Below are 15,466 nucleotides of genomic sequence, written 5' to 3' on the forward strand. Positions count from 1 at the left end.
GCGCACTACCAATGCGCCAAAGACATGTTGAGGAACATGAAGGAGGCAGGGGTTATTAGGGACAGCTGTAGTCCCTGGGCCGCTCCGTTGGTGCTGGTTAAGAAGAAGGATGGCACCATGCGGATGTGTGTGGATTACCGGAAGATTAACCAGATAACGCATAAGGATGCTTACCCTCTGCCCCGCATCAAAGAGTCCCTGGCCTCGCTGAGAACCGCTAACTACTTCTCCACCCTTGACCTCACCAGCGGGTACTGGCAGGTGGCCGTGGCACCGGAAGACCGAGAGAAGACTGCCTATGGGACCATTTTGCTGTACTTGAATGATGTGATTGTGTACTCACAGACGTATGAAGCCCACCTGGAGCACCTAGCCGAGGTGTTCGCGTCCCTTGCCAAGTATGGGATGAAGTTGAAGCCCTCAAAGTGTCATCTGCTGAAACCCAGAGTGCAGTACCTAGGACATGTGGTTGGTGCGGAAGGTGTCGCCCCCAACCCCGAGAAGATCACCGCCATCCAAGACTGGCCGAGACCGACCACAGTGAGGGAAGTGAGGCAGTTTCTGGGCCTGGTGGGATATTACCGTCGCTTCATTAAGGGGTACACAAAGATGGCTGCCCCCATGCAAGACCTCCTCGTAGGACAGACCAAGGGTGGTAGATCCCTAGTAGCCCCATTGGTGTGGGAAGAAAAGCATGAGGAATCCTTCCGCCAGCTGAGAACAGCCCTGACCGGAGAGGAAATCCTAGCGTACCCTGACTACAGCCGCCCATTCATCCTCTACACCGACGCCAGCAATGTGGGCTTGGGGGCTGTTCTATCCCAGGTCCAAGACAGAAGGGAAAAGGTAATAGCTTATGCTAGCCGAAAACTCCGACCGACTGAGAGGAACCCTGAGAACTACATCTCCTTCAAGCTTGAGCTCTTGGCACTGGTGTGGGCTATCACCGAGCGGTTCCGCCATTACCTGGCAGCAGCCAAGTTCACCGCGTACACAGACAATAACCTGCTGACCCATCTAGATACGGCCAAGCTGGGCGCGTTGGAGCAGCGGTGGGTGACCAGGTTAGCCAACTACGATTTCACCATCAAGTACCGGGCCGGCCGTACCAACGTCAATGCCAATGCACTCTCCCGGATGCCCCACCTGTCGGAAGAGGGGCCAGAGGATGATGACCTCGAAGAGATCGAGTTGCCTGCATTTCACCGGCCATTCACTGAGAAGGTGCACGTCTACCAACAACGGGTGAACCTGGATCCGCTGCCCCGACAGGACTGGCAGGAAGCTCAGGACCAGGCACCTGCTGTCCGCCTGGTCAAGACTCTAGTGGAACAGGGTTCTGCTGGGATAGACCCTGCTGCCCCTGCCGAAGCCCAACGTCTGTGGCAAGAACGGAACCGGCTATACCTACACCAGGGGAAGTTGTATCGCGAGCTGATTAATCCAAAGACTCACGAGAAGATCCGCCAGCTGGTGATTCCCCAGGCTAACGTACCCACCGTCCTGCAAGCATACCATGATGGTGCAGTGCACTTCGGGTGGAAGAAGCTAGAGATGTTGTTAAGAGAGCGGTTCTATTGGAGTGGAATGCGGGAATCTGTGGAGGCCTGGTGCCGAGAATGTGGCCCTTGCGCATTGAGAAGGAAGGACGAGGCCAGCCAGAAGGCACCCCTACACCCGATCATTACACACCAACCGCTGGAGCTGGTTGCCCTTGACCATGTAAAGCTCACCCCCAGCCGAAGTGGGTACACCTACGCTCTGACCATCGTAGACCACTACTCGAGGTTCCTGGTGGTTGTCCCAGTTAAGGACTTAACCGGCCGCACCGCTGCTAAGGCTTTCCAGGCTTATTTCTGTTGACCGCATTGGTACCCGGAGAGGGTGCTTACCGACCAGGGTCCGGCCTTTGAAGCAGAGGTATTCCAGGAATTCTGCCAGTTGTACGGCTGCAAGAAAATCCGGACCACGCCTTACCACGCCCAAACCAATGGCATTTGTGAAAAGATGAACCACTTGGTCCTGGGCCTCCTCAAGACGTTACCACTGGAAGAGCGGAACCTGTGGCTGGAGAAGCTACCTGACCTGGTCGATATGTACAACAACATCCCTTCCAGCTCTACGAAATGCACTCCAGCATACCTGATGAGAGCTCGTCCCGGCCGGCTACCAGTGGATCTGGAAATGGGCTTGGAAGCTTCAGAAGCACTCCTGTCGACAGCTGAATGGGACACTCGGCGGAGGACACAGTACCGACAGGTCCAGGAGTATGTTGAAAAGAACTTGTGCCGGAGTCGGGGACAACAGGAGCAGTGCTTCAACAAGAAGGCGCCTGCCGGTTCCTTCCAACCTGGGGATGTAGTGCTGAAGCGGGAGGGCCCACAAGCTGGATGATCAATGGGAAAAAACCCCGTATGTAGTCCAGCCCACAGGATGGGAGAATGGGAAGGCCTACCAGATCAGCCGTGACCAGGGGGGGACTTTGGCCACGGTTTCCCGAGACCACCTGAAGAAGTGCCCACCAGCATTGAGAGTAGCGGATGAGGCTCCAGTTCCCAGTCCAGTGGAGAAGGAAAAAGAGGTAATCCACACCATGATGGGTGATTTTCCAGCAGACTGGCCTACACAGAACGGTGCGGTGATCCTTCCAGTGATACTGTTCCCACAACCCGTGGATGAAGAAATGATGGAAACGGTTAACCGCGAGCCAGTGCCCAGGGATGTACCTGTACCCAGCTCCCCTACGCCTCCGCCTGCCCCACATGATAGCAGGGAGGAGGAACTGACTGTTCCCTCTGCCCCACTGCCTGTCACCACTGACACCGGACCCCGAAGGTCCACTCGCCCCAACCTAGGTAGACCCCCACTTAGGTACAGGGAAACTACTCTTTAAAAGGGGGGGGCTTTATGTGTTGAGTGTACCAGTTTGAAAGTTTTAAATGATAAGTAAAGATGATCAACCAAAGAAGTTTACCTGATTGAACCGTGATTAAACCGGCCGTTGCCGGCAACTGTTGTCCCCGTAGGGACTGTGCAACCATTGCGTAAGGAACTGCTTACGGACAAGCCCGAGAACTTGCAGGGCAACCACAAACTTAGTGCAATGTAAATAAAAATGTTTGTTGGCTTGACACCGTTACCGCCTCCGGAGAGGCTGATTTGGGAGGATGGGCCTGGAGGAAAGGGATGGCCTAGGCCCGCCACTACCGTAACCAGTGGCGATCCTCCGGGGGTTCAGGGGTCCCCTTGGACGTGGGCCCCCTGAAAGAGACAGAACCCGCTCGGGCAACTTGGTGCTGGACTGGGGTCAAGGGGTGCTGCCCGCTTCTTAGGGGCAGCATCAGGGCCAGGTTGTTTGGGTGGGAGAAGAGCGGAAGCTGTACCGTTGTAAAATGTTTATGATGCTTTTACATGTTTTACCGTTTTATTCTTTTTCAGTTGTGAAAATAAAACCGGTGATGGACGGGCAGCCCGCGGACGGTCTGCATTTTACTATAGGGGAATGTGGCGCCCTGGACAAGCCAGGTCGTCACAGGTACTACACCAACACACTCTACACTCCGGCTAGGCACACCGAAGCTAAACACAAATCCTAGTTGCCTTCCTCCAGGGGCTGATGTCCACACCAGGGGGTGGGCCAGGCGGTTGATCCCACCCACCGAGGAGTTCACAGTCCTGGAGGCGGGAAAAGGAGTCAGATTAGAGATCAGTTTTGGAGTTAGAGAAGTGAAGAGGAGAGGAGACTGACCGTGTCCGGGTGTGTGGCCCGGGCACTCAGCAAGGTTGGCAGACGGTGGTGACCTTCTGCAGGAGAGGCTGATTGGAGTGAACCGTACGGACCGGGGATGGGCGGTGGCCCGCCGGTACCAGATCGGGGAGTGAAGAGAAGCCAGCACCATCCGGCAGGGCCTACGGACCCCGACCAGTCTAGGAGTCGCCGTAAAACCGGTCAAATCCGTTAGCGACAGGAACCTCCAGGGTTTCCCAGCAGTCAAGACCCGATTGAAGGCAACAGCTCACACCGTAGAGGGAAGCACAGTCACCGCCAAGGCTACAGTTCCCAGGGCCAGAGCCTGCGGGCAAAAGGGGCTCCCTCAGCATCCATCCAAGCTGGGGAGCGGGTTACCGGTGGGAAGCCCGCTAGATTTTGGGGGAATAAAAGGGGTCCAACACCACATCCCCACAGGTGCACACCCACCCATCAAAGAGAGCTATAAGCCAATACCACCTTCACATTGCCAGTGTACCAAGGACATGTTGAGCAACATGAAGGCGGCTGGGGTTATCCGTGACAGTTGTAGCCTTTGGGCAGCTCTGTTGATCCTGTTAAAAAAGAAGGACGGCACCACTCCCCGTATTGAGGAATCGCTAGCTGCATTGAGAACTGCAAATTATTTTTCTACCCTTGATCTCACTAGTCACTATTGGCAAGTGTCCGTTGCTGAGGCAGACCGGGAGAAGACCGCCTTCGCCACCCCTATGGGTCTCTGCGAGTTCAAAAGCATGCCCTTCGAGCTGTGCAATGCGCCAGGAACCTTCCAGAGGCTGATGGAATGCTGCTTGGGACAAGATTTTAGGGTGTATAAAAAGGGAGATTAGATCCCGTGATCCCAACGTATTGTTACACCTCTATAAATCACTTGTAAGGCTACATCTGGAATATGGGAACCAGTTTTGGGCTCCACATTTTAAAAAGGACATTCAGAAGTTAGAGTCAGTTCAAAGGTGGGCAACTAGACTACTACAAGGAATGGAAGGCCTCCCATATGATGACAAGTTGAAAAAGTTATTAAGTGATTATTGGCTGCAATGGGGCTTTCTGGCTGGTGCCAGCCTCTCTTCTTAGCACACAGGAACCACAATCCCTACACCATGCTTCAATGGATTCTCTCATCCCAGCCCAGTAAAACTACATATTTTACACAGTCATAAGCAGCCCATGGGCATTCACCTGCATTCAAACCAATAACAGCTCATAGACCAGACAATCCATCTACCACTGGACCAAAGACAGGAAGTTAAATCCACTGCCTGCGGTAACCAACTTAATCCTATAGGCTACTCACACAACAAACCCAACAGAAAGGAAAAAAACATGGCTTCGATTATCCATCCAATGAAAACGCATAACCATTGTGAGCCATTGGACAATGCAATTGGACACATGGTGACATGGTGCACGGCCCAATGAATCAAGTCTTTACTTCATATTCACGGTTTAAGCCCTTGGGTTCTAATGTGCCCAGAGTACATATCCAGAAAGATTCTCTTTCTTTGAGCTAAACACAAGTCAACAATACATTGTAAGCAGATTCTATTACCAGTCCCACACCATTTTGTGACGCATAATCACACAGTGATCCAATTAAGATTCCAAGTCATCGAACATGTCCAAGCCATACGCAGAGGAGGCAATAGAATTAGGAAGCTCAAAGAAAGGGAATCTTTCTGGATATATACTCTGAGCACATTGGAACCCAAAGGCTTAAACCATGAATATGAAGTACAGACTTGATTCATTGGGCCATGCATGGACATAATGGACATAATTCTTATAGGCAGGACAGGTAATAAGGAGCACAAGGGATATGCTAAAATGTGTTGTGTGACAAGACAGACACAGGAAAGGAGATGATAACAGGTGTAGGGACCAACAAGGTGAGACAAGGGGTATCAGGATAGGGTCAAGTAGGTATGAATGTAGTAATGGGGCAGGCATAGAGAATTGTATGCGAATGTGAATTACAATAAGTCACTAAGGAAAGGAATATGTGAGTGTGTGCCTAATGTAAACTAATATTGTACTGGCAAAATTATAGATGGAAAGGGAGAAGGGGAGAGGGGAGAGAGGAGGCTGTAATTGACTACAAGGGTATGAGTTATGAGTGATCATAGGGATAGTGCTACATAAGTGGAAATACCTATGGAGGACCGGATGTGTAAGCGCATACCTTATACAAACCTATAGAGTGCTGATGGGTGAGAGTGTGATGTTAGATATAAGACATCCTATAGTGAATAGTGAGCCGTAATCAAGTGCAACAGGGATATTTCACGTGACTATGGGAACCTGGAAGGTAAAGAAAGGGGAGAAAAAACTGTTAGACAAGGTAATCAGACAAACATGACAAATAAAAAACAAGGAAGAATGGAACTCCATACATAGTGGAACCATATATAGTGTGAACACGAAAAAGAACCGGGCGTTAGAAAAAATGTGCACGGCCCAATGAATCAAGTCGGTTCTTCATATTCATGGTTTAAGCCCTTGGGTTCCAACGTGCCCAGAGTATATATCCAGAAAGATTCCCTTTCTTTGAGCTTCCTAATTCTATCGCCTCCTCTGCGTATGGCTGGGACATGTTCGATGACTTGGAATCTTAATTGGGCCACTGTGCGATTATGCGTCACAAAATGGTGTGGGACTGGTAATAGAATCTGCTTACAACGTATTGTTGACTTGTGCTTAGCACAAAGAAAGGGAATCTTTCTGGATATGTACTCTGGACACATTAGAACCCAAGGGCTTAAACCGTGAATATGAAGTACAGACTTGATTCATTGGGCCGTGCACCATGTCACCATGTGTGCAATTGCATTGTCCAATGGCTCACAATGGTTATGCGTTTTCATTGGATGGATAATCGAAGCCATGTTTTTTTCCTTTCTCTTGGGTTTGTTGTGTGAGTAGACTATAGGATTAAGTTAGTTACCGCAGGCAGTGGATTTAGCTTCCTGTCTTTGGTCCAGTGGTAGATTGATTGTTTGGTCTATGAGCTGTTATGGGTTTTAATCCAGGTGAATGCCCATGGGCTGCTTATAACTGTGTGAAATATGTAGTTTTACTGGGCTGGGATGAGAGAATCCATCGAAGCATGGTGTAGGGATTGTGGTTCCTGTGTGCTAAGAAGAAAGGCTGGCACCAGCCAGAAAGCCCCATTACAGCCAATAATCAACCGCTAGCCGCTGGAACTCGTTGCTCTAGATCATGTCAAACTCACACCAAGCAGGAATAGATACATTAGCCCACCATCCCACCCAAAGAGCAACTTCTGCTGCGCAGCTGGCTTTCTAGGCAGCAGCGCTATTGTGATGTCAGCGGGGGACATTGTGACAAGCCAGTGTTCCGTCACTTCATGTTGTGCACTGTTCAAACGGAAAATACATCAACAGGCAGACTACAGAAAAGCTTACTAACAAAGGTTAGAGAGGGGCTTTCTCAGAGGGCTTTTTACAGTTTGTCTATTCCCAATTAGCCGTTTAAGTATGCTTAATGAAAGTACTAATTCTTTCATAGGCCGCCCATTCTTAGTATTTGACGTTCCTTATATTGCGGTATCAGGCTTCGCAGCAGGTTGCAAAACATTCATCACCCATGACTGTCCCCAATTGGGCTCAGAAGCTAAATGTCTATCATGACCTCTCTTTTTGAAAGTCCAAGAGCAAGCAAACTCTTCCTCCAGGAGAGGGAGCCAACAGATCACTAAAGACATCATCATTGCTCAAAGAAAACACCGAAAAACAATGGAAGCTTTAATTGGAGTGGAATCTGATAGACAGCACCTGATGCCAAGTCTGCATCTTCTAACACCTGCAGTCACTGCAGCAGCTGAATCCAATGTGTCCAAAAGGGATCTATTCTATTCAATTGCAAATGATCTAGATAAGACTGAGAATAAGATACTGCACGGGACATAGCAGAGTTGGTCAAGTTGAGTGGAGATGAGTTTGCTATTTGGCACAGCTTTTGCATCAATAAAGCAAGTAAAAGGTGTGAAAGATAAAAAAAAGGGTGAAAGTGTGAAAAGTGAATTGGCCAAATTGAGGTGCATATAAAGTTTTTGCTTTCTTTCAATTCACTAATGGGGCTCATTTGAATCAGGTGAATTGAGTTCTGCTTTTGGAAACTGGGTTAAGAAGGGGTGCACCGGTCCTGGAGGTACTGCAATACCAGGTCAATGCGTGGAGTGGACAGAGCAAGATTTTTTCCATCTCCTTGTTCTAAAAATCCATTTAATATATGGTCCCCAGAGAGGGGACGTATCAGATATTAAACTGATAAGAACAGATTTAATTTTTTTTTTTTTCTGTTTATCAGTAGGACTTCAAAATAACAAAGGTGATCGCCTCCCGTTGCCTGGGAACCGTCCAGGCACAAGAGGGCTATGTGTCACCAGAAGGCGCACACACTTCCTCAAGGCCGGCAGACGTGCAATCCCAGGCACCTTCCAGTACCGACCAAGGTAGCGTCCTCCGAAACTACACTTGATCTTAGCCAAAAGGCCGAGAAGCTATAACCCGAATTGGTTACGGCCTTGAGTGGCACCCTGGCCTATACCGGACAGATCTTAGGGAGAGGGAGACAAACCCACGCCTACAGAAGACATTTTGTCACCCAAGCCAACCCTTGAAAAGGCTGTTTTGCAGAGCAAAAACAAGAAGAATGATGCTTTTTTCAGCCGCCGCCCACTGCAATTAATCTGAATAACTCCTCCTCCTCCAAGCACCTCCCCTCCCCCTTGCAGTCTTTCCAATTCATGATACAAAAAGACGGACGGACAGGACAGGACAGGACAGGCTGCCTGACTTTCCGTCACTGCCACCCTTTGCCATCCTTGCCCGTAGAAAGCCCTTTCATCATCCCCAAACCCTAATCTTTTCCCTTCCCTTCCCAGCTGCGTCTCACTCCCTTTCATTAGGAAGTGAGCGCAGCCTTTTCTCCGTTCTGCACATGCGCGACGTTAAACACAAATGCGCAGGCGTGCGTTCCATTAGCCTCACTGCATTCCACTCCCATACAGGAAGTGGGCGCAGCTATTACTACGGTCGCACATAAAAGAACCCACGGCCACCACTGCACACAGCTGACTCCACCACAGGACACCCACTTCTACACCAACGCAGGTAAGACAGGATCGGCACCTCTATGCTCCCGTTACAATCAGGCTCAGTCACCATGTGATAACGCTCTCAACTCTTTAGTTGCAGGCTCCCCTTGCTTCACCTCCACTGGCTGTGCTGCCATTTCCTCTCCCACCTGGAAGGTATACTTTATTCCACTATTTTCCTGTTTCTCTCTTCCCCCTTTTCCCATAACCTACTTTTATCTGCATTTGTGGGGTATCTATATGCTATTTACATCATAGTTTTATTCATTAATATGGAAGGGAAGAGTGCCCATGAGAGTGTTGAACTGCGGAGAGCAAGAGATTAAGCTGCTCCGATTTGCCACCATTGATAAGCTGTTCTCAGTAGATACACATGCTATCCAAACAGCAGCATCCACCATTGCTTCAGCCCACCCATTCAGTGACAGCTCACCAAGTCAGCCAGAGGAGTGGTGTAAGGAATTACACGTAGGCACTGACTCCACACCTTCACATCACAAGAAGGGGGTCTACAGGCTAGTGCAAGAATACGAGCAAGTCTTCAGCAAACATCCGCTAGACTTTTGAAGAATAAAAGGGGTCAAACACTACATCCCCACAAGTGCACACCCACCCATCAAAGAGAGATATAAGCCAAAACTACCTGCACATTACCAGTGTACCAAGGACATGTTGAGCAACATGAAGGAGGCTGGGGTTATCCGTGACAGTTGTAGCCTCTGGGCAGCTCCGTTGGTCCTGTTAAAGAAGAAGGACAGCACCACTCCCCTGTATTGAGGAATAGCTAGCTGCATTGAGAACTGCAAATTATTTTTCTACCCTTGATCTCACTAGTCGCTATTGGCAAGTGTCCGTTGCTGAGGCAGACCGGGAGAAGACCGCCTTTGCCACCCCGATGGGTCTCTGCGAGTTCAAAAGCATGCCCTTCGAGCTGTGCAATTTGCCAGGAACCTTCCAGAGGCTGATGGAATGCTGCTTGGGACACCGAAACTTTGAAACGGTACTGCTATACCTTTATGATGTTATTGTTTATTCTAAAGCAAACAAGATTTTAGGGTGTATAAAAAGGGAGATTAGATCCGGTGATCCCAACGTATTGTTACCCCTCTATAAATCACTTGTAAGGCCACATCTGGAATATGGGGTAAAGTCCTGAGCAGGTTGATAACCATTGGTTTGAGCATGGTAGGGTGTAGTGCGCATCTTCCTGCATCGGTAAAAGCTGCAGAAGTCCTTGAAGATTTCCGCTTCAAAGGCAGTGCCTTGATCTGTGAGGACTCTCTCTGAGTAGCCATGAGGTCTGCATAAGTGTGCTTGGAAGACCTTCGCTGCAGTATGGGCCATTAGATCTTTGACTTGTACCACAACCATAAATCTCGAGTAGTTGTCTACCATCGTAAGTGCATACGTGAGCTCGCCTCGATATTCTGCAACAAAACTCCCTTTTTCGATTTCAGTTTCAGCAAACACTCCTCTTCCTGTAGAAAATATTTATCATTACCTAAGACAGTCATTCTAATGCATGACAATATTAAGGCAATTTAGTTAAAACTTGTTTTAACTCACCTTTAAGGGGATTGATGTATTTCATGGTCAATCCAGGTTTGTCAGTGATGGCACTGACATAATGTATGGCGTCTTTTTCGGGCGTTATCCTTTGCTTTTCATTGTGAAAATCCAGTTGCCTATATCAAAGCAAATTCTACTACTTGTAAAGTATGCAGAAAATGAAATGTAGAACATATAACATCAACTGCTTAGGAACGCATCATAGGTTAGTACTTAAAAGGATATTGTCATGTTCTAGTCATAATGCAAGCTGGACATTTTTCATGTTACCCTGTAATCGCCGGCCTGTTCTAATGCTCACAAGCCAAGATATAGGCTCAGCTGCTAAGGCTTCCCTCTGCCTTCTGAATGAAACTTGAATATGTCTGGCTCACTGTGTATATAGCAGGTGCTCAGAAAAAATAAGAGTCAATTCAATAGAAATAGCTCTGGCACACTATAGTGATCAATAACGTAAGAAAAGAACTCTTGGAATGCTGAAAATTCTTTATTTGTGCAAAAGGATAATTCATCCAACGTTTCGACCTTGTTTTTAGGTCTTTATCAAGGATAAAGTTATCTAAGATCATAAAGGGTTACAAAACCATATAAACACGTAATTAGTACATAGTACAACATAACAGTACAATATATTGCTACTTGAGAGTACAATGGGTCAAATGACCATGATGCACATACAAAAAATTTTTCCAAAGCCATAGTGAAAACATTTGTACTGAGGAAAGAAAATTTCCACATGACCTATCTGGAGAAACATTCTGGATCAAACAACCAAAAATAGTCAAGCAGGTAAATACACACCTATATGGATAACAGGATGATATGTGTTCAATTGTATAGCGTCATTGCCATTAAGGTACAAATGGAAAACTTGCAATCCTATATAGTGAAGGAAATGAACACATATCATATCAAAGAACACAGGAACATGGGTGTGAGAAAAACCTCAATGTTTATACTTTGTTCTTTATAATGGTGTGAACATGTATATGTCTCAGTACCTTATGCACTTGAGAATTCTAGTGATTAGATGATGAAAGCCTATTTCAGAACTGGAATCGGTAAATAATTGTAGGTGGAATCTAAATGAAAAGATGGTACAAGTGTTATCATGACACGTGGGCTATAACACAATGGACCGTGTGACAAAGAAGAAAGGAGAGAAAGAAGAGGAAGAAAATGCAACTACCTGTAACATTACGTGATAGTCACTGGTAAGTATCACTTGACAATTCAAGTGAAAAAGGATTCCTTTATTAAAGGGTTCTCAGTCGCCTCAGGATCATGAAATACTAGGGTAAATGATATGAGAATGGGTAAGAAGCACCACTAAAGGAAATATGAGATGCAGGACATATATCTATAAACCCCTGAACTACATGATAGAAATAAAAAGAAGAAAAAAGAAAAAAAAGAAGAAAGAAGAAGAACACATAGAATGCGGAAAGAGAATGGGTACAACTACCTGAGTTACTGCAGGGAGGCCCCTGGTTGGTATTGTGAGGGTTAGTGGAATTCCTTCACTGAAGGGTTCTCAGTTGCCTCAGGTTCGTGAAAAATGCTATAGACAAATAATGCCCGGAGAAAAGGGGTTCATATACAGCGAATAATGGTAATACAAGGTACATGTGTCACATGTAATAGTATATATATATATATTGTACTAAGCTCTACACCAGAAATAGAAAGTAGTCCCTCTGCCTTCTGTCTAGGTGCCCTGAGTTATGTCCTGTAAACTGTCACAGCGACCCAGACACACATGTGTAGTAGGGGAATATCCCTGCTGAGATGCCAGTGCTAGAGCACTCGTTTGCTGTGGATTTGAACGCTATGTGAGCAGTTCTTACCTTCAATGAGCAGAAGTCTCTTTTTTCAGATTTCAATATCTCTGTGGGTATCTGGCAGAAATATGGAATACTCTTTACTGCTAAGACCCTGTACACCACTCCCACTAAAGGGGGCTTTACACGCTGCGACATCGCTAATGCGGAGTCGTTGGGGTCACGGAATTTGTGACGCACATCCGGCCGCATTAGCGATGTTGCTGCGTGTGACACCGTTGCAAAAACGTGCAAAATCGCTCATCGGTGACATGGGTCTCCATTCTCGATTATCGTTACTGCAGCAGTAACGATGTAGTTCGTCGCTCCTGCGGCAGCACACATTGCTCCGTGTGACACCGCAGAAACGAGGAACCTCTCCTTACCTGCCTCCCAGCCGCTATGAGGAAGGAAGGAGATGGGCGGGATGTTCCGGCCACTCATCTCCGCCCCTCCACTGCTATTGGGCGGTCGCTCAGTGACGTTGCTGTGACGCCGCACGGACCGCCCCCTTAGAAAGGAGGCGGTTCGCCGGTCACAGCGACGTCGCCGGGCAGGTAAGTATGTGTGACTGGTTCTGTTCGGTGTTGTGCAGCATGGGCAGCGATTTGCCCGTGTCGCGCAACAGATGGGGGCGGGTACCCACACTAGCCATATCAGGACCGATATCGCAGTGTGTAAAGTAGCCTTTAGTCACATGACCAAGACTGTATCTGTGTCCCTACAACACACTTGAGACAAATGTGTGTGTGAGCCTGCATTGTGGGGTATATATAATATATTATAGAGCTGGGAAGGATCATTCTAAGCAGTGAGCTGTTCCAGTATTTGTAGGAAAATACCCAGTAGAAGCATCAAACACAGCACCAATACCTCCCATCAGTATCCCACCACAGTGCCATGTAACCCATGCCCTACACTCCCATCTACACCAATACTATACAGGCACAAACTAGTATATCTGACTAAAAACCCCCAAAATATGAAGAACGGCCTATAGTTGAGTGTGGATATAAAATCTATGTGAGCAGAGCTAGAATAGAAATCACTGATCGCATTGAAGTCATTCTGACCATAAATCACCATGATATCAAGGTGAGGAGTTGTGTGTTACTGCTGGGAGGAAAGGGTTAACAGTGGAATATTAAGGTGCATTTCTGTGTGCAGTGTTACTAGTCAATGTAACAATTCAGTATGAGCTGCTCTTGGTGCCGGGGGAGGGAGATGCTCTCCTGAGCAAGATAGATGGGGAATGAACATGATATCTATATAGTGTAAGGCAGGGGGTCTCAAACTCGGCTGGGTGTATGGGCCGCACAGAGGAAAAAAATAATGTGGGGGGCTGCATTCTTTGCAGGACAAAGTGACATTTTTATTGGTACCATATATATATTTTTTTTTCACACACCTTTGGATGACTGATTTTCAACATTTTTCACTTGTTTATTATAACAAATGTGCACATTCTTTGGTTAAATCTAAAAAAAAAAAATTGATGTTAAACAAAAGTTATGCCTTATTTTGTTTTTTTTACATTTTATCCCTTTCTTTTAACTAATAGTGTTACAATTATGACGCTAGCGTTTTGTGAAGGGAATGCTTTGCCTACTTCCGTGACTATGGCCTTCCAGAACTGCTGCATTTTGGCTGACCTCTCCGCCTCGGGAATAAGAGACATAAAGTTCTCCTTGTAGCGTGGGTCTAACAGTGTTACCAACCAGTAATGATTGTCGGCCAAGATGTTCTTAACGCGAGGGTCACGAGACAGGCAGCTTACCATAAAGTCATCCATGTGCGCCAGACTCTTAACAGCCATCACTTCAATATCCAGACCAACACGATGACTGAACATGCTGTCCTCCTCCTTCTCCTCCTCCTCCTCCTCATCTACCCTGTCCTCTGGCCAGCCACGCTGAACTGAGCATATGACTGGTATGCATGTCATATCCTCAATTTGGTCGGAGAGTTGCTCCATGTCTTCATCTTCCTCCTCGTCATAGTCCTCCACTGCACGTTGTGATGAGACGAGGCTGGGCTGTGTGTTATCACCCACACCCACTACTGTTTCTTGCTCCAACTCATCGTGTTCCGCCTGCAATGCATCATGTTTGGTTTTGAGCAGAGACCGTTTTAGAAGGCAGAGAAGCGGTATGGTGACGCTAATAATGGCGTCATCGCCGCTCACCATCTTGATGGAGTCCTCAAAGTTTTGGAGGATGGTACATAAGTCGGACATCCATCTCCACTCCTCAGGTGTTATGTGTGGAGTTTGACCCATTTCCCGATGGCTTAGGTGATGCAGGTACTCAACAACTGCCCTCTTCTGCTCACATATCCTGATCAACATGTGCAGAGTTGAATTCCAATGCGTGGGGACATCACACACCAGTCTGTGAGCCGGAAGATGCAAATGACGCTGAAAGCCGGCAAGGCCGGCTGAAGCAGTAGGTGACTTTCGAAAATGTGCAGACAGGCGGTGAACTTTTACCAGCAGATCAGACAGCTCTGGGTATGAGTTTAGAAACCGCTGAACCACGAGGTTGAGCACATGGGCCACGCATGGAACATGTGTCAGCTGGCCTCGCCTCAAAGCCGCCACCAGGTTCCGGCCATTGTCACACACAACCTTTCCTGGCTTTAGGTTCAGAGGTGTGAGCCAGTGATCTGCATGCTGTTTTAGAGCTGTCCACACCTCTTCTGCATTGTGGGGTTTGTCACCTATGCAGATTAGCTGCAGCACAGCCTGTTGCCGCTTCGCCGAGGCAGTGCTGCAGTGCTTCCAGCTTGGGACTGGTGTGGAGGGTAAAGTGGATGAGGATGCGCAGGAGGAGGAGGAGGCTGAAGAGCATGACATTCCGGAGCTGTAGAGTGTGGGTAATTAGACTCAGAGGCCTTTATGTACGTCTCTTCTCAGGGACATCGGAGTGCCACACAATGTTTTACGTAAAATCTTTCATGTATTGATCTCAAAAAGTAACATACATTAGCTCTATCTCACTATTGGGTATGTGCCCTTAACATTTCCGCTATGAAAAATCATTTTGGTGTCATTTTGGAAGGTTTTCTGGTGAGTCCGTAAAAATGGCGTAAAACGCGGACAAAATTATTCACAGCTGTGACTTTTGAGTGATAAATGCTTCAAGGGGTCTTCCCCATGCTGTTGCCATGTCATTTGAGCACTCTTCGGAG

The 15,466-nt window shown here is 47.5% G+C and overlaps 1 pseudogene; it reads right to left on the reverse strand.

Annotated features, from left to right (window-relative positions):
• Nucleotides 1-7,917: 7,917 nt before the first annotated feature.
• LOC142264474 (U2 spliceosomal RNA) lies at nucleotides 7,918-8,124 on the reverse strand (annotated as a pseudogene).
• Nucleotides 8,125-15,466: the final 7,342 nt, after the last annotated feature.

Source organism: Anomaloglossus baeobatrachus, unplaced genomic scaffold (assembly GCF_048569485.1).
Source record: "Anomaloglossus baeobatrachus isolate aAnoBae1 unplaced genomic scaffold, aAnoBae1.hap1 Scaffold_2657, whole genome shotgun sequence".
NCBI classification, from domain to species: Eukaryota; Metazoa; Chordata; class Amphibia; order Anura; family Aromobatidae; genus Anomaloglossus; species Anomaloglossus baeobatrachus.